This window comes from Scyliorhinus canicula, chromosome 26 (assembly GCF_902713615.1).
Source record: "Scyliorhinus canicula chromosome 26, sScyCan1.1, whole genome shotgun sequence".
Lineage (NCBI taxonomy): Eukaryota > Metazoa > Chordata > Chondrichthyes > Carcharhiniformes > Scyliorhinidae > Scyliorhinus > Scyliorhinus canicula.
The window spans coordinates 5,608,229-5,627,344 of NC_052171.1; the positions used below are offsets into that span (position 1 = coordinate 5,608,229).

The window sequence follows — 19,116 nt, forward strand, 5'->3', positions numbered from 1 at the left end:
TCTTTTGGGACTTGTGGGAGGAAACCGGAGCACCCGGACGAAACACATGCAAACACGGGGAGAACATGCAGACCCCGCACAGACAGTGACCCAAGCGGGAAACAACCTGGGACCTGGCACTGTGAAGCAACAGTGCTACCCACTGTGGTACTGTCCCAGGTGCAGCACCATTAGAATTCCAGGCTGAGGAATTGAAACCTTGAACACAAAACAAGATTCAAACTGCAAGGCAGGATTGCCTGAATATAGAGGTAGAGCGAAAGGTAGACTCAGGTCACTTTACAAATAATTAGATTAAAGGTATGAAAACTCAATACACAAGTGGCACCAGAAAGAATTTTGTTACTCAAGAAGTGATCATGTTTGGAGCAACTTGCCAGATAATGGGAAGCAAGGCTTTGGGTGTTTAAAAGTGCAGTTAGATACCAGGCTGGGAGAGTTAATGTGTACAAGATGAGCTGTGTTGTCCTTGTGTGGGTTAAATCCAGCTGTCTCTCATTGGCAGGAGCAGAAACGGCACGTCTGATATTGCGTGGGCCTATTTTTAATTTAAAGTGATCTGTCAATCACATTGGCATATTGTTTGCTCTCGAGGATGTTTTCTCTTCTGTTTACTGTGTGAATAGCATCTACTTGTGAGTTTTTTTATCTTTGTACCTCGGCGGTTCAAGGGCATGTTTATATGTTTGTATTGCATTCAGTAGATGAATCTGCCAAGGTTAATTATAGCCCTAGTCTCTTCATTGTGCTCTAGTAGAACGGAACAAGGCCCACATCCCACCCCCAGTGTGCCCTTTACATTCCAACAATAGCTTGGCAGACAATAATTCTGTCTTTCCATTTGCATGTTGGCATTTGGCCAGTTGTAGTGCCCTTGAGGTCATTTGGAGAGGATGGGTGAATGTGGATGTAGACGATTCATTTTACTGAAATAAGAGCAGGTGACGACCCCAATGGGATTTTGAGGATTAAAAACCTTTCAGAAGCAGTTCCTGCCAGTCCGTATCTAATTATTTTTTGATGCATTGAACAATCTGAATTATTTGAAGGGTCACACAAGAGTTGATCCGCCTAGAGTGATCGGGAAACGAAACCTGCCTGAGTGTGACCAGTCCTTACTATTGCCTGCACCGAAGGACTATATGTATCCCATCACACATTCGACACACTTTGATCATCCTTCAAATTTTCTGGCTGGGAGTACAGTGCACAGATCGTAAGAATGTTTTCGGAGTGTTTGTTCAAGGCGTCATTCATGATTAATCCCGAACATTTGGTATCAGCAGAATATTCAACAGCAACTTACATTTATATCACACCTCTAATATTGTAAACCATCCCAAGAGCCTTCGCAGGAGCCCTGTGAAGGGATATTAGGATGGGTCGCTTAGTCAAATAGACATGTTTCAAGGAACCTCGTAAAGAAGGAGGTGGAAAGGTGGACAGGTTTAAGGAGGGAATTCCAGGCTGCAGCTGAAGGTATGACCACCAGTGCTGAAGTGATGAAAATCAGTCTGCAAATAGTTCAAAATTAGAGATCACAGAGGGCTGTAGGACTGGAGAAGCTCACAGAGGTAGGGAAGGGGGAAAGGCTTTGAAAACAAGTATGAGAATCTTAAAGCTCCCAAAGTTGAATGCCCTTGTGTGTCTTGAGGAGAGCAAATGGCAGAGAGGGAGAGCACACCAAAAGCACACACCATGACTACAGGGACCATCAAGAAAGGTGTTAACCATTCCCTTGTTATAAAGGCTCAGGGGACCCAAGAAGGTGAATCAAAACGGCAGTTTACTTTGAGCCATATGGCAATGCCGCAGCATGGCACACAGGACATTGGTCCCAACCGGGACTACCGATCATGCCAGTCCCAAGCCGTGCCGGCTTTTAAGGGTTGATTCTATAGCTCCAGCTGATGGCCCCTCTGCCCATTAGCTGGGGAACTTGTATTCCACGACTTCCACTGGGAGATCAATCAGGTCATCGCCGTGGGTCTCGAGACGGTTATTACACTTGTTTTCTTTTCCAATTCTTGTCCTTCATCCTTCTCATCCCAAAACTCACCTGTGAGCGTACCGTGACAAGTAAAAAAAACTCCATGGCGCTATTTCAAAAGGGAATACTCTCTAGTGTCCTGGTCACTATTTATTTCTCATATCACTAATATCACTAAAAAAAACCTAGTTATTGTCAAATTGGCCCTTGTGGGACCTTGCTGTGTGCAGATTGGCGGCTGCATTTTCTACGTTGCAACAGTGACTTCAATTCAGAAGTATTCCATTGACTGTGAAGGGTTTTGCGATATCCTGAGATCGCTACAGATGCTGTCGAAATACAAGGCCAGGGGGCAGCACGGTGGCGCAGTGGATTAACCCTGCTGCCTCACGGTACCTAGGTCACAAGTTCGATCCCTGCTCTGGGTCACTGTCTGTGTGGAGTTTGCACATTCTCCCCGTGTTTGTGTGGGTTTCGTCCCCACAACCCCAAGATGTGCAGGCTAGGTGGATTGTCCACGCTAAATTGCCCCTTATTTGGCAAAAATGAATTGCGTACTCTAAATTTATAAAATAAAGAAATACAAGGCCAGAGTTTTACATTGCTCGGGTGCCCAAGCCAGAAATGTGTGAAATTATGCGAAAAGTCAAAGGACACGCTTCCTCGCACTCGTGCAATATTTCAGTGAGCAGGCATGCAAGAGAGTTGGAACCCTGTGTCGGGGGCGATAAGTGGGGAGGCCAGCAAAGTATCAGTTAATGTACGTGAATAGGGTTCGCAGAAAACACGGGTGGGCAATTGCACCTCCCCCCCTTTGAATAGTTATAGGACTAGGGGATGGTGAGCATTTCGGGGGCTGCACTATTCCTAGGCAAAACGGAGCTGATTAGATAATTGACCCTGTCAATCAAACCAGGAAGAGCTCACGACACAGTGACCCCACTGAACCATCCTGCCGACTTGCAGTCAACTTTGAATGTGCCATGCTGCAAATGAGTACAGAATAAATATGAGCATTGGTTCTCAGAGACTTGGGTGCCAGTTCCCATCAAGGAATCATAAGCAGGGTTATTTTTCTGCCATCGTGGAACCATAGAAACGTCCAAGTTGGGGTCATTTACTATCCAGGTAATAAGATAAAGTGAAAGGATGAAAAAATTGATATAAAATCACAACATTAGCACAGCCTTTGTGATCATGGTGAAAATGATTTCAATTAAAGTGGTTGCCGTGGAAATAAATGGGGCATTTAGTCCAAGTGTCATTTGTGCAGAATTAATCGTCAGGTTCCTTTGTGAGACTTTTATGAATTTAAGTGTGAATGAACTGCTTCTGAATGGTAAGTGTTCCTTTGCATTCTGATCATCTTATTCAGGGTTGTTATATGTTCATGTGGCAATTCCTGCAGATTTCCTAACTTTTTCTGATAAGTTCAGTTAACTTGAGCGGCACGTTGGCGCAGTGGTTAGCACTGCTGCCCCACGGCGCTGAGGACCCGGGTTCAATCCCAGCCCCGGGTCACTGTCTGTGTGGAGTTTGCACATTCTCTCCGTGTTTGCGTGGGTTTCACCCCCCACAACCCAACGATGTGCAGGGTAGGAGGATTGGCCACGCTGAATTGCCCCTTAATTGGAAAAAAAAGAATTGGATACTCTAAATTCAGTTTTTTAAAACTTGAGCTGATAGGTTGATGGCTCTCCTGATGATCTGACCACCCAGCGGAGGTTTTGCTCTCCAGCGCAGTATTTCAGCGAGCAGGCGTGCAAAAGATTTGGAACCCTGTGTCAGGGGGCGATAAGTGGGGAGGCCAGCAAAGTATCAGTTAATGTTCGTTAATAGGGTTCGCAGAAAACACAGATGGGCCCCACCTTTGAATAGTTATATAACTCGGGGATATGAGCGTTTAGGGGGCTGCAGATAGTGAAAGCACTATTCCCAGGCAAAACAGAGCTGATCAGATCATTGGCCCTGTCAATCAAACAAGGAAGTGCTCTCGGCAGAACGCGAGGTCTTTTAGTGGGTGATTTTTCTACCTGTAATTCGAAACCTATGATGTTCTTGATGACCCTCACTGGGAAACAAATTGCTCTATGCCCGGAGAGATATCAAGGGATGATTCAATGTGCTGAATTCTGGTCTTTCAGCTCTGAGACCAGGGTATAAATGCTGATCCACTGGGGATACTTTTGCCCTTGTGTGACAAGGAGTCAGCAGCCCTTTTTGCATCGCAATTGATGGTAATTTCCACTGAAATCAACCTCCCCTCTCAGGTAAATGCAATCGATCCCATGACACAATTTTGAAGCGGAATATGGAAGTTGTCCTGATGTCCTAGCCATCGCTCAACCAACAACAATATCAGCCATTATCACATTGCTCCCTGTCGGACTCTGCTGAATGAAAATTGCCTGTCACATATCCCACTTTAGAACAGTGGTGACTCTTCAGCACTGGTCGGTTGGCTGTTTTGAGGTTATGAGAGGCATTATTTAAATGCAACCTCTCTTTTCACACAACACAGTTGAAGGCTGTGGTGATGCCAATGAATTTTCAGCATAAACCTTGGTATTTTGCCATTTGAGCAAATGTTTGGCAACAAACTGGAGAGGAAGCTGCAACATGGGAAGGAAGGGCAGCTGAGAAGTTGGTATCAGGCAAGCTTCTGGGTCAGGTTTGTTTTTTTTCCTTCACCTTTTCCTGCCACAAGCTGTCTCCCGTCCTTGATGAAGTTAAATTTAGGTAAGTAATACATCTGTGTTCAGCCACAGTCGTCAGGTCAGTCCCTCAGAGGCAACTTAATGAAGTTATCTGTCAAAGTGATGTGGAACAAAACTAATAGATCAGTTCAGGCCCGGGATTTGAGTATTACGGTGATGAATTGGACCAGTCATTCAGCAGGGCGAGCATCCTCGGTCTGTTTTTTTGTGTGGGCGGGATCATCCCAGATTTCAAGTCAAATATTCACACTGATTGATAGAGATGTTGACCCCAAGCAATGAGTCGTTTCCAGCCATTTGAGCCAAAATAAATGGTTTGATTTGATTTCTTATTGTCACATGCAGGAGTATACAGTGACAAGTATTTTTCATAGAATTTACAGTGCAGAAGGAGGCCATTCGGCCCATCGGGTCTGCACCGGCTCTTGAAAAGAGCACCCTACCCAAGGTTAACACCTCCACCCTATCCCCATAACCCAGTAACCCCACCCAACACTAAGGGCAATTTTGGACACTAAGGGCAATTTATCATGGACAATCCACCTAACCTGCCACATCTTTGGACTATGGGAGGAAACCGGAGCACCCGGAGGAAACCCACGCACACACGGGGAGGATGTGCAGACTCCGCACAGACAGTGACCCAAGCCGGAATCGAACCTGGGATCCTGGAGCTGTGAAGCTGTGATTGCGAACTGTAGTGGATCAAGGCAATCCGGGAGGCTGGAGTTCATTCGTGTCATGACTAACCTTTCGAAGCACTTCATGCTGATGGATGTCAGAGCCACTGGACGATAGACATTAAGGGCACGCTGCTTGGATTGTCTTTGGTACAGGGATGATCGTCATCGTCTTGAAGCAGATAGGGACCTCAGATTGTTGTAAAAAGAGGTCGAAGATGTCTGCGAATACCCCCGCCAGCTGATCCCCGCAAGACCTGAATGTTCATCAGGGCCAGTGGCTTTCCGTGGGTTGACCTTCGAGAAGACTGCTGTGACATCTGAAATAGTGACCTCAGATACAAGGTCACCCGAGGCTTCCAGGGTGGAGGGCGTGCTCTCGCTGACCTCTTGCTCAAAGCGGGCATAGAATGTGTGGAGCTCATCAGGAGGGGAGGGGATCGAGGGGGGATGGGGGGGGGGGGGGATGGCGTTGGAGCTGGCGATTTTGCATGCCTTCATCTTGTAGCCCGTCGTGGGGCTAGCTGGCGACTCAAGCTTGGCCTGGTACTGTCTTTTGGCAACTTTGATGGATTTGCTTAGATTATATCTGCTTTCTTGTATAGGACAGGGTCGCCTGCCTGAAACGCCGCAGACCTAGACTTCAGCAAGCAGTCCTGTTGATCCAGGGTTTCCGGTTGGCAAACACGCGGATTTGCTTCTTTGGCACACACTCTTCTACACACTTACTAATGAAGTTAGTTACTGTAGTGGTGTACTCGTTCAGGCTGGTCGCAGACTTTTTAAATACTGACCAGTCCACTGACTCTAAGCAGCCCCGTAGGAGGTCATCCAGTTTCCTCAGACCAACATTGCACGACTTTCTTTGACGGATTCTCCCGCTTCCATTTTTGCTGATAAGCCGGGAGCAGGAGCACAGACTTGTGGTCAGATTTGCCAAAGTGTGGGCGGGTGATAGAGTGAGAGGCATGTTTGATATTTGTGTAGCAGTGGTCCAGGATGTTTGAGCCTCTGGTGGAACAGGTGACGTGTTGGTGGTAACTTGGTGGTACGCTCTTAAGCTTGACCTGATTGAAGTCTCCGGCCACGATAAACAAGGCCTCGGGATGGTTCGATTCAAGGTTATTTGTGGTGGTGTATATTTCGTCCAGCGCGATTTTCACGTCCGCATGGGGTGGGATGTAAGCTGCCGTCAGGATAACGGAGCTGAACTCCCGCGGGAGGTAGACGGGGCGATATTTTAGCGTCAGGTATTCTAGGTACTGGGAGCAGAAACTCACCAATGTTGCTACATCGAGGCATCAGGAGGTGTTGATTAGGAGGCAGACCCCACCTCCCCTAGCCTTACCTGAGGCCGCTGTATGGTCCATTCGGTGGATTGAGAAGCCCTCTGGTTGTAGGGCACAGTCTGGTGAAGCAGGAGTGAGCCATGTCTCCGTGAAACAGAGCACACAGCAGTCCTTTAGTTCTCTTTGAAAAGTGAGTCTGGCTTTAAGTTCGTCAAGCTTGTTTCCCAGAGATTGGAAATTTGCTAGGAGTCAGCTCGGCAGAGGGGCTTTGGGGCCGCGTTGTTTCACTGGTGGAAGTGCCTGCCACTACAGGTTAGTCAGCGTGGGAAGCATAGAGAGAGGGATCCCTTTCCTTATACACGGAAGTAGATTTTCCCACTATGGCATATACATCCACCCACATGGAGCAGGGTTGGAGGCACACGTAACTTTGTTAACACTTGTCATCCAACTGTGAGTCCTGGGGTCAGCAAATTTTGTTAACAACGTTGCCTCACCCTAAGTTTAAAATTTCCCGTGTAATTTAAATAATTAACGCAGTAAAAGTCACCAGAGTTGAACATGTTTGCAATTCAGTGTGCCAAATTTTCACCCTGAAGTTCTTAGACTCCCTGCTGTGCAGAAGGAGACCATTCGGCCCATGGAGCCTGTACCGACCCTCTGAAAGAGCACCCTACCTCGGCCTATGCCTCCCATCCTATCCCTGTAACCCAGTAACACCACCTAATCTTTTGGACACTAAGGAGCAATTTAGCATGGTCAGTCCACCTAACTTGCACATCTTTGGACTGCGGGAGGAAACCGGAGCACCCGGAGAAAACCCACCCAGTCACGGGTTGAACGCAAACCCACGCAGTCACCCAGGCCGCATTGATCTCGGGTCCCTCATGCTGTGAGGCAGCGGTGCTAATCACCGTGACACTGTGCCACCCTCTTGCATAAGAAAAATCATCATCAGCACATAGAACATGCCCCTGAAACACACACAAGCAGACAGCTCACTCTTATAAATCAGCCCTCACTCCTACCCACTATCTAGTTGATGGATAATGGGACATTGGCTCCAGTTTGACTGTGACACATTTCACAGTCGAAGTGCTTTCTTATTTCAGAGTCAGAAGGTTGTGGGTTCAACTCTCACTCCAGTGATCTACAAAGGTTTAGAATAACTCGCTTTTGAATTTTATTCCTTCATTTATAAAGTCAATGATCCCAAATGATTTTGAACTTCTCTTTGAGGCTTTGCTTTTTCAAAGATTTATATGCACTCACTGCACATCTCTCTATTTTGACGTGCTCTTGTACCATTTTGTTCATATTGTCTATCCTCATTCTTCCCAGTGAAATGAATCACTTCACACTTCACTGCAATAAAATTCATTTTCTATGCGTCTGCCTTATTTCACTAACATCTTTATGCCATGCTGAAGTGTACATCTTCCTTACTATTAACTACATTTTGTGTTTCAAATGATGCTTTGTGTTGCTAAACCCAACTAATTGACATATACTAAGGGCATGACTGCATACATCCAAAAACAACTGGTCACCGCTTGTCTCTTTCTGTCTCTTGCGTTATGGACAGGAGAGGGTAACTGCTTTCTTCTCTCATCCCGTCGCCATTCTCCACCCCACCCCCCCTCTATGAACAGAAAAATCTTTTGATTTCCTTCCCTCTTTATAAGCTGTGGCCTATTTCTCAACTCCTCAGTTTTGTTGTGATCCAATTTTCTGTTAATAATCCCATAGCAGACTTGAGGTAAAATGAACTCAAAGGGTTAGTTTGCTTGCACACACTCAAACTGCAGGCGGCCGGCAGCAACATTTCCTCCTTTGCATTCGTATAGTAAAAGAGAGATAAAGAAAAGAAAAAATTACAGTGCAGAGACCGCAGAGAAGAAAAATATTGTTTCACATAGGTCCAGAGTCAGGATTAAAGTCTAATGATGTATTCCTTCACGGAGGTTGGCAGGGTGAAAGTTGATGCTGTACAATTCACTTTTCTGGTGGTGTTGGCTTTACGTGATGAGTTGGCGTGCAGAGATGAGTCAGTTTTACAGGCAAAGGTACAGACGTTCCAGTAGAAACAGGGTAGATTGGACAGGATAGTCAATTTGAACAAAGACCCTTTTCTGTGATGCTGCTCGTTAGATGGTAAAATGGCAATTTGAGATTGCAAGGCAGTATTACTGATTACATAAGCTAGGGTTCCATGTCACCTGGCTCCCACCTCTCCACATTGTCTTTGACTAGGGATGTGTATTCTTTGTCTGGGTTCCCAAGATTGCTAAGTGTCCCAACCATTAAGAATTGAAAGGCAGGATCCTTTGTCCGAACAGATGAGTAGACTCTGGTTGGCCAGCTTAAGTTATGAAATGCAGGTGACCCTTGTAGAGTTCTCTTTGAATTTGGTCTTTGCAGCCCACTTGGAGTTTGTTAGTAACTCTTCAGCGATAACGAGGTGTAGATTACTGAGTTACTGCCAGATAGCTAGTATAGTTCCAGGGTCTCAGACTGACACAGCTTCGACCATTTAAAAAAGTCTTTGTAGAAGCTTAGAAATAGCTGTGAGGATATCAATATTTATTTCAGAAAAAGATTGCTGGGATGAGGTCTTAGTTCCCTCACACTTAGGCAATTGTGTATCCGTGTTGCTCCTGTTTCATTAATCTCATGGGCATCAATTTTCCAGTAAGCTTTTCAAACTATCAAATACTTTTTGAAGATACACCACATCAACTTCACTTCCCTTATCAATCCTCCTCAATATATCATCAAAAAACTCACAAGCTAGCCAAATAGCATATTCTTTTAATGAACTTACACTAACTTTCACCTTTTAACTCAATTAAACCCAGCTTAATATCTCTAAAAGAACCACGGCACTGACGTTAAGCTATAGCCTGTATTTGGCAGATTTATATCTCAGCCCTTGAACAGGTCTCGCCTTTTTGGAATTTCCTCAGAATTTTACAGTAAACTGAAGGATTCGATCTGATGCTTCCGCTGTTCTCAGTACCAAAGTGGCTGTTAATGAGAGTTCTTTATTAGAACAACGCATTTACTTTAGCACCTCTGCAGCAAACCAAATACACTCTTAGATTTCTCTTCAGCAAGTAATATTAAACCTAATTGTTAAAATCATTGTGATGGCTTGCTTGCTTTCAGTGACCATCGGACTGAAGTCAGAGAAAAGAAACTTGCACTTAGATAGTGCCATTTAAAACTCAAGAAGTGAAATACCTTTGAAATGCCCTTGTGAGACCACATCTGAAGTGTTATGTACATATTGGTCACCTTTGTTGCTCGCTATGCTTTCCTTAATTTGCTCTGTTTTTATTACCTTTGCTCAAGAGTCGCCAGGTATCTTTTTGATACTACCACCATGTTCAAAACCAAATACTGATCAATGACTCGATACACCATAGAACATAGAACAGTACAGCACAGAACAGGCCCTTCGGCCCTCGATGTTGTGCCGAACAATGATCACCCTACTTAAACGTAACCCGTATACCCGTAACCCAACAATCCCCCCATTAACCTTACACTATGGGCAATTTAGCATGGCCAATCCACCTAACCCGCACATCTTTGGACTGTGGGAGGAAACCGGAGCACCCGGAGGAAACCCACGCACACACGGGGAGGATGTGCAGACTCCACACAGACAGTGACCCAGCCGGGAATCGAACCTGGGACCCTGGAGCTGTGAAGCATTGATGCTAACCACCATGCTACCGTGAGGCCCCTAAGTTAGTAAGTTTGAAATTAATACACATTTATTTACACCCACAGTCAATTACTACTCATGCACAAACTCTACTCACTAAACTACATCTACTACTAAAAGCCTATACTTGGCTTCGGGCGCCCACTCAGTCAGAGGAACAATGGCCGTTGTCCGATTCTGAGGCTGCTGGCTTCGAACTAGTATAGAATAGTAGCTAGGAGCGCCTATCTCATAGCGTGCGTTGACCTTAGACTTACTTGGCTGGTTCTTGGCGGGTCTCTCGTCGCTGAGAGCCAAAGGCCAAGATGAAGGTGAAGAAGAAGAGAGCGATCTGTCTTTGGGGACTCCTCTATACCCCAAAGGGGCTTCGCGCCCTTCTGGGCGGTTCCTGAACTTGGCCCCAATTAATTGGACCATGTCTCAATCGTTTGTATTGATTCTCTCCAATAAAAGGGTTGTTGCTTGATCACTGGGTGGGTCCTAGGTGACCGTTGGCCTGCCTTTGTTTTAGTCTCCACTGGCGCCGGGGAGTCTGCCCTGATATCAATTGCTTAAATGTTTCTCTTCTGTCCCCGGAGATAGCTCATTACTATGCTAATGGCTTGTAGTATCGGTTTTGTCTGGGAGCTGCAAGTTCCAATCCACAGGCAAACCTTGCACCTGCTTGTTTCCTTAGCACTGTCCAATTTTCCCTGTACTCTTTGCAATTGTCCATTTTGAAATCGGGACGAAGCCACCCCAGGTGGCTACACCTTATTTCAGGAAAGCTGTCAATGCATTGGAAGTTATTCAGAGACACTTTGACAGACTAATACCTGAATGGGTGGATTATTTTATGAGGACAGGTTGGACAGGCGAGGCTTGTCACCGCTGAGTTTAGAAGAGCAAGTGGCAACTTGATTGCGGCACAGTGGTTAGCACTGCTGCTTCACCCGGCTTCAATTCTGGCCTTGGGTGACTGTGTGGAGTTTGTACCTTCTCCCTGTGTCTGCGTGGGTTTCCTCCTGCAGTCCAAAGATGTGCAGGTTTGGTGGACTGGCCATGCTAAATTGCCCTTGGTGTCCAATGTTGTGTAGGTTAGGTGGGGTCATGGGGATAAACCGGGGGAGTGAGCCTGGGTAGAATGCTCTTTCAGAGGGTCAGTGCAGGGAGGGTCAGATTGGTCTCCTGCATTGTCGGGATTCTATGATTGAAACCTTGAAGATCTTGAGGGGTATTGACAGGATGGATGTGGAGAGGATGTTTCCACTTGTGGGAGAATCAAGAACTCAAGGTCACTGTTTAAAAATAAAGGGCCGCTCATTTGAAACGGAGATGAGGGAGAGCCTTTTCAGTCTGAGGGTGCTTAGTCAAAGGACAAAGAAAAGTACAGCACAGCAACAGGCCCTTCAGCCCTCCAAGCTTGCGCCGACCTTGCTGCCCGCCCAACCTAAAACCTTCTACACTTCCGGGGTCTATTCCCATCCTATTCATGTATTTGTCAAGACGCCCCTTGGACATCACTATCGTACCTGTTTCCACCACCTCCTCTGACAGTGAGTTCTAGGCACCCATTCCCTTCTATGTAAAAAAACTTCCCTTGCACATCTCCTCTGAAAATTGCCCCTCGTACCTTAAACCCAGTCTCTGGATTTTTCTTCCTGAAAAGGTGTGGAAGCAGAGGCTTTGAATATTTTGAAACTATAGGGTGGATTGATTCTTGGTAAGTAAGGGGGTGATAGGTTATCGGGGGTAGCAGGATGCATTATTTGAGACTGCTATCAGGTCAGCCATGATCTGATTAAACGGAATAGCAGGCTGGAGGGATTGAGTGGCCGATTCCTGCCCCTTGTTCATATGTGAGAATTGCAAAGGTTGTGCACAGCCACGTTTCCACCAAGAGAAATGTGCAACTGACCAGATAATCTGTTTTAGGTAATGATCCAGGATTATTAAATATTGGGCACAACGCTGGTGGAGAACTGCCCTGCTTTCTTTTGAAAACCTGACACAACCTGAACGTTGGTGCATGCACTTTCATCTGGGATAGCAAGGCAGTGATGGTAGCATGGTGGTTAGCATCAATGCTTCACAGCTCCAGGGTCCCAGGTTCGATTCCCGGCTGGGTCACTCTCTGTGTGGAGTCTGCACGTCCTCCCTGTGTGTGCGTGGGTTTCCTCCGGGTGCTCCGGTTTCCTCCCACAGTCCAAAGATGTGCGGGTTAGGTGGATTGGCCATGCTAAATTGCCCGTAGTGTAAGGTTAATGGGGGGATTGTTGGGTTACGGGTATACGGGTTACGTGGTTAAGTAGGGTGATCATTGCTCGGCACAACATCGAGGGCCGAAGGGCCTGTTCTGTGCTGTACTGTTCTATGTTCTATATACACCCTTGTCAGGATGACCGAGCGTTCTAAGGTGCCAGACTTTAGGAGTGTCCATCTTTGCCCTTGACGTACTGATGTTTTCTGGTCCCTTTCTGGGGTCGTGGGTTCAAATCCCACCCCTGACATTCCCCTTTCAAGGAGGTGCCAGAGGACAGGACAACAGCTAACGTGGCCCCATTACTTAAGAAATCTCGCATAGATAAGCCAGGGAAACTACAGACCAGTGAGTCTCACATCAGTGGGAGGGAAACTATTGGAGGAAATTCTGAAAGAGAGAACCTGTCTCCACTTGGAGAGGCAAGGTTTGATCAGGAATAGTCGGCACGGCTTTGTCAGAGGGAGGTCAGGCCTAACAAAGCTGATTGACCTTTTTGAGCATGTGACCAGGTGTGTAGGTGAGGGTAGTGCAGTTGATATCGTTGACATGAATTTTAGCAAAGCCTTTGGCAACCCCCACGTGGGAGACTTATAACGAAGGCAAATGCACATGGGATACAGGGTAACTTGATAAGGTGGGTTCAAAATTGGCTTAGCTGTAGGAGACAGAGGGTGATGACAGAAGGCTGATTTAGTGAAAGGAAGCGTGTCCAGTGACGTATCACAGGGTTCTGTGCTGGATCCCCGATTGTCATTTATATAAATGGCATAAATAACTATGTAGGGGGTAGGATCATACGTGTGTAGATGACAAAAAGATTGGCCAGGTGGTTAACAGTGAGTTTTGAGTGTCTTGGGTCACAGGAAGATACAGACAGGATGGTAAAATGGGCCGGAAAGTGGCAGATGGGATTTAACCCTGAAAAGTGTGAGGTGCTACACTTTGGAAGGACGGATGTGACTCGGAAATATTCAATGAATGGCCTGACACTGGGAAGCTCCGAGAGGAACAAAGGGACCTTGGCGTGTTTGTCCATAGACCTCTGAAGGCAGAAGGGCCGGTTAATAGGGGGGTGAAACAGGCACATGGGACATTTGCCTTTATCAATCGAGGCATAGATTACAAAAGCAGGGAGGTCATGTTGGAGTTGTGTAGAACTTTGGTGAGGCCACAGCAGGAGTACTGTGTGCAATTCTGGTCGTCGCATTATAGGAAGGATGTGATTGCACTGGAGGGGGTGCAGAGGCGATTCACTGGAATGGAACATTTTAGTTATGAAGAGAGGTGGGGTAGGCTTGGGTTGTTTTCGCTGGAGCAGAGGGGCAACCTGATCGAGGTGTACATGATTATGAGGGGCATGGACAGGGTGGATAGGGAGCAGCTATTCCTCTTAGTTGAAGGGTCAGTTACTGCTATAAAATGTTAATTGGTCCACTTATCAAGGCCCCACGAGCATCATGTCGCAAATCATGGTATGCCAGCTGAATCGCTGGGACCATGCACTCCAGCCCCCAGCTAACAAGGGACAGCAGCACTTAAACTGCTCGTGCAGAGCCAGACCCACTCAGCTCGCAACCACGTCACCGAGACAACCAGCCCCAAGATTCGGCGATGCAGAATGGAGAGGCTACTGGAAGCAGTCGAGGCAAGACGGGATGGCCTGTTCCTTCGAGGGTCAGCCACAGGGCAGCGTGCACCCGGGGAGAAGTGAGAGCAGCCACCAGCTCGGGGAGTATAATCACCTGGCTGCCTCCACCACTGATGTGCATTCTGGGGATACACCTAGACACAGTGGTAGACCACGGAAGGCTAGGCACATCGAAGGCACTGAGGTGGAGGGTGGAAAGGGTAGGTAACGGGGAAGAGGGGGTTGGTGCGTGTTGGAGGTGAGGAGGGGGAAGGGTGTGGGAGGGGTGGGGAGAGTTTAGCAGCACTGTCGGGAAAGTGGGGCAGTGGTGCACACTCTGTGAAACCCATTAAAATATCTGCACCTTGACACTTTCCTCCGCTATGTGGGCCGGGCACCAATCCCGTACCCCTTTTCTGGACATGGTGGTCCTACCGGGTGATGGGTGTGCGCGAGCACTCAGCAGACAGGCAGGGGTCAGACTATGGCAAAGATTGAGGAGCATCAGCTCTCTGTGTGTTATCATCACCCCTCAACCCTTGACAGTGACCCGCTGATAACGCTGACACAGTCCCATCGCCCGAGAGTGATGTTACACAGACCCCGGGAGGGGGAGAAATGGCAAGTAGTGGGGGGTGAGGGGGGGACGCCCTGCGCACACATCCCAGTGCCATTGTCACCGGACCCCAGACCCGCACATAGTGGTACCTGGACCGGACACAGGTCCTCTCCTGGCTGCACCCACCCACCCTCTGTCCCAGGTGCTGGGGCCCAGTTCTGATGTTGGACACTGCACCTATGGTGTTGCTTTCTGTAGTGTCCAGGCATCATCATGGTCTGCTTGGGATGCTCAGCAAAACTCCCACATGCTACATGGCACGCCTACCCACAGGAATCCACTTGGAAAATGTGAGGTGCTCACTTAACTATGATTGCCAAATCGCGTCTCGGCCTTTTGGCTAAGGTGAGGGTGAAATCAGGTGTAATGCCTGGATCTGGTATGTCTCTATTGTGGGGACCATGAATTGGATTCAATTGGAATTGGTTTTTGGAGTAGGTGAGCTGGATTAGGGGTTTGCCCCTGTCCACACTCTGAGCTCTGGCCTTGTAACTCTGATAAAGAAAAAAAATTATGATTACCAATTCCCTCATAGCCTTCAGCCGTGCGGCCAGAAGCCTTCGTGGTCAGTGGGAGATATGGGTGGTCCTTGAGACAGATAGGCTAGTGTTGCCCCGGAATGGGAGCACAAGATCCGGGAGTTAGCATGGTGGACCCCCGGGCGATTAGACCCCCCCTCCGCCCCCCCCGACACCTGAGAGACCATGGGCAGCCCACACACTCCAGCTCTGAGACCCCATCCCCTAGTACCCCCGGCTCCATGCCTGTGAGAAAAGATGGCTAGTCAACCCAGAGCAGCCCGACCGCCAGTTTCACGTTTTTACATGGAGTACGAATCAGCCCCCGGGTGACCACTTGCTGGGGAGGTCACTGGATAGGGGTTGGCTCCCGCAAATTGTATGGAGATTGGCCTTAAGTGGTGATTATTGGTTTCTTGCCATGTTAAGACGAGATCCAGATTTCACCAACTGCAGTGGGCCGGTTATACCACAAACTGATCTGTGCGGCGCGGTTACCGTTTTTGGCCTCTCGCTTTTTAACAGCCTGGACGTGCTCTCGCTTCAACGCCACCCGGTCTTGAATTTGCACCCAGGGTCTGTATGAAAAAAACAGACAACACTGGACAATCACAGCAGGACTGGGCAGACAGCATCTGTGGAGGGAGAAGGGAACTAACATTTCTCATCTGCATGGTAGCATGGTGGTTAGCATAAATGCTTCACAGCTCCAGGGTCCCAGGTTCGATTCCCGGCTGGGTCACTGTCTGTGCGGAGTCTGCACGTCCTCCCCGTGTCTGCGTGGGTTTCCTCCGGGTGCTCCGGTTTCCTCCGGGTGCTCCGGTTTCCTCCCACAGTCCAAAGATGTGCGGGTTAGGTGGATTGGCCATGCTAAATTGCCCGTAGTGTCCTAAAAAGTAAGGTTAAGGGGGGGGTTGTTGGGTTACGGGTATAGGGTGGATTCGTGGGTTTGAGTAGGGTGATCATGGCTCGGCACAACATCGAGGGCCGAAGGGCCTGTTCTGTGCTGTACTGTTCTATCTTCTATGACTCTTTGTCAAAGCTGGTCTGACAGCACCTGTGGAGGGAGAAGGGAACTAACGTTTCTCGTCTGCATGACTCTTTGTCAAAGCTGGTCTGTATGAGTCAGCTATTTGTGGAGAAACCTGTTGACCTCTGTGCACAGATGTTAAATGCTGTTAACTCGGGGGGGAAAGTTGATGAACATTAAATAGTTAGCAGTCAAATGTCAAGCTGCACTCTGCGGCAAAATGAGGCAGTTAGGTGCTTTTATTTGTCGTGAGAAATGGCTTCACAAATATCCTGGGTTTATATTTAAATTTCTCTGGCTGCTGCTTCAGTCAGTTCAGTTGAAATATCGAGAAAGTGTTTCTAAGAAATTGGTATCACTGCTTGACAGCAGTGTGTTTAGCAGGGTGAATAACAGTCTAAAAACAGAATGCTGAGTTGTCAAAAAACTTTTTTAGCTCCTCAGTTTATTTAACTTAATGTTTGTTCCTTTGACTGAAATGCAGTTGGCTTGAGAAGAAAAAGAATACAAAGAAAGAAAAGGGGCCTGGGCTCTAAATGTCCAGATGTAATTCCAGGAAACAGACCAGTCCAGGCGTGAATCCAGGATTCGGATCAGTTCAGGTGTAAATCCAGGAATCGCACCAGTCCAGGTGTAAATCCAGGAATCGCACCAGTCCAGGTGTAAATCCAGGAATCGGATCAGTCCAGGTGTGAATCCAGGAATTGCATCAGTCCAGGTGCAAATCCAGGAATCGCACCAGTCCAGGTGTAAAACCAGGAGTCGCACCAGTCCAGTTGTGAATCCAGGAATTGGATCAGTCCAGGTGTAAATCCAGGATTCGCACCAGTCCAGATGTAAATCCAGGAATCGGACCAGTCCAGATGTGAATCCAGGAATTGGATCAGTCCAGGTGCAAATCCAGGAATCGCACCAGTCCAGGTGTAAATCCAGGATTCGGATCAGTCCAGGTATAAATCCAGGAAAAAGCACCAGTCCTGGTGTAAATCTAGGAATCGGATGTCCAGGTGCAAATCCAGGAATCGCACCAGTCCAGGTGTAAATCCAGGAATCTGACCAGTCCAGGTGAAAATCCGGGAATTGCAACAGTCCTGGTGTAAATCCAGGAATCGCACCAGTCCAGGTGTTACTGCAGGAATCGGACCAGTCCAGGTGTTACTGCAGGAATCGGACCAGTCCAGGTGTTACTGCAGGAATCGGACCAGTCCAGGTGTTACTGCAGGAATCGGACCAGTCCAGGTGTTACTGCAGGAATCGGCCAGTCCAGGTGTAAATACAGGAATCGGACCAGTCCAGGTGTTAATGCAGGAACGGGACCAGTCCAGGTGTTACTGCAGGAACGGGACCAGTCCAGGTGTAAATACAGGAATCGGACCAGTCCAGGTGTTACTGCAGGAATCGGACCAGTCCCGGTGTTACTGCAGGAACCGGACCAGTCCAGGTGTTACTGCAGGAATCGGACCAGTCCAGGTGTTAATGCAGGAACCGGACCAGTCCAGGTGTTACTGCAGGAATCGGACCAGTCCAGGTGTTAATGCAGGAATTGGACCAGTCCAGGTGTAAATACAGGAATCGGACCAGTCCAGGTGTTAATGCAGGAACGGGACCAGTCCAGGTGTTACTGCAGGAACCGGCCCAGCCCAGGTGTTACTGCAGGAATCGGACCAGTCCAGGTGTTGATGCAGGAATCGGACCAGTCCAGGTGTTACTGCAGGAACCGGACCAGTCCAGGTGTTACTGCAGGAATCGGACCAGCCCAGGTGTTACTGCAGGAATCGGACCAGTCCAGGTGTTACTGCAGGAATCGGACCAGTCCCGGTGTTACTACAGGAATCGGACCAGTCCAGGTGTTACTGCAGGAATCGGACCAGTCCAGGTGTTACTGCAGGAATCGGACCAGTCCCGGTGTTACTACAGGAATCGGACCAGTCCAGGTGTTACTGCAGGAATCGGACCAGTCCAGGTGTTACTGCAGGAACCGGACCAGTCCAGGTGTTACTGCAGGAATCGGACCAGTCCAGGTGTTACTGCAGGAATCGGACCAGTCCAGGTGTTACTGCAGGAATCGGACCAGTCCAGGTGTTAATGCAGGAATCGGACCAGTCCAGGTGTAAATACAGGAATCGGACCAGTCCAGGTGTTAATGCAGGAACCGGACTAGTCCAGGTGTTAATGCAGGAATCGGACCAGCCCAGGTGTTACTGCAGGAACTGGACCAGTCCAGGTGTTACTGCAGGAATCGGACCAGTCCAGGTGTTACTGCAGGAACCGGACCAGTCCCGGTGTTACTGCAGGAACCGGACCAGTCCAGGTGTTAATGCAGGAACCGGACCAGTCCAGGTGTTAATGCAGGAATCGGACCAGTCCAGGTGTTACTGCAGGAATCAGATCAGTCCAGGTGTTACTGCAGGAACCGGACTAGTCCAGATGTAAATCCAGGAATCGCACCAGTCCAGGTGTTAATGCAGGAACCAGACCAGTCCAGGTGTTACTGCAGGAATCGGACCAGTCCAGGTGTTAATGCAGGAACGGGACCAGTCCAGGTGTTAATGCAGGAACGGGACCAGTCCAGGTGTTACTGCAGGAATCGGACCAGTCCCGGTGTTACTGCAGGAATCGGACCAGTCCAGGTGTTACTGCAGGAACCGGACCAGTCCAGGTGTTAATGCAG

At 48.1% G+C, this 19,116-nt stretch overlaps 1 protein-coding gene across 1 annotated transcript in view; it reads left to right on the forward strand.

Moving 5' to 3' along the window:
• The window catches only part of zgc:110329 (uncharacterized protein LOC550500 homolog), a 213,665-nt gene that overhangs the window by 43,665 nt on the left and 150,884 nt on the right, over window positions 1–19,116 (forward strand). The gene's annotated exons all lie outside the window — the stretch shown is intronic.